This window comes from Neofelis nebulosa, chromosome 6 (genome assembly GCF_028018385.1).
Source record: "Neofelis nebulosa isolate mNeoNeb1 chromosome 6, mNeoNeb1.pri, whole genome shotgun sequence".
Classification (NCBI taxonomy): Eukaryota; Metazoa; Chordata; class Mammalia; order Carnivora; family Felidae; genus Neofelis; species Neofelis nebulosa.
In genome coordinates, this window is record NC_080787.1 from 111,601,343 (window position 1) to 111,602,209 (window position 867).

General features: G+C 36.7%; 1 non-coding gene across 1 annotated transcript; it reads right to left on the reverse strand.

Moving 5' to 3' along the window:
• Positions 1 to 409: 409 nt before the first annotated feature.
• On the reverse strand, positions 410 to 541 carry LOC131515607 (small nucleolar RNA SNORA72). The gene has a single exon (XR_009263661.1). It is a non-coding gene; the product is annotated as a small nucleolar RNA SNORA72 (small nucleolar RNA).
• Between the last annotated feature and the right edge of the window lie 326 nt (positions 542 to 867).

The window sequence follows — 867 nt, forward strand, 5'->3', positions numbered from 1 at the left end:
ACTCTTCATCAGTCTGTTCTGGCATGCTTCTCATGATATTAAAATTACTTAGAAAATAAAACACAATCATTTTACAATTCAGTAAATGAAACTGGTAATCATCAAACTAACCATGGTTATCTTCAAAAATTATTACACTAGCTGTGTTCTTGAGGTTGATCAAAGATACTTAGAGTCATAGACACTTCCCATGTAAGATGGATCATATAAAAGCCCCTGGGTGGCTCAGTCGGTTGAGCATCAGACTCTTGATTTCGGCTCAGGTCATGATCCCAGGGTCATGGGTTTGAGCACCATGCTCAGAATGCTTAGCATTCTCTCCCCCCGCTCTCTCCTCTCCTCGTCTTTCCTCTGCTTACGCTGTCTCTCTCACTCTATCAAAAAAATGCATCGTATAAATCAGACTTGGTTTTATCTCCAGCACTTATAAAACCAGACCTAGGAAAAGAACGAGGTCTGGAGACACATGCATGGTCTTAATATAGCAAATGTTGAGCTTGCCCTGATGGTTACAAAATCAGAACAGCAAGAATATTTGCAGTATTTTATCAATTAATTAAAAATTCATAAGTTCAAAACATAATATGATGTGTTATTTGTAGGCATTTCTAAGAAAAAGTTCTAAAAGATTAAACTCATTTGAAAGAATAGCATATTATAAAATTATTTGTTTTGTATCATAAATTTTAATTAAAATACACTTTCACAAATATTTTCCTATGTATTTGTCACAAAATACAAGTGAGGTGAGTGGTTAGGAACTGTACTTTACAGACAAGAAGTCTGAAGCTCCAAATTGAAAAGGCAGATATCAGGGCTGGATCTCGGGCCCAGGGTTCCTGACTCGTCACACCACAGCTGTTTGCA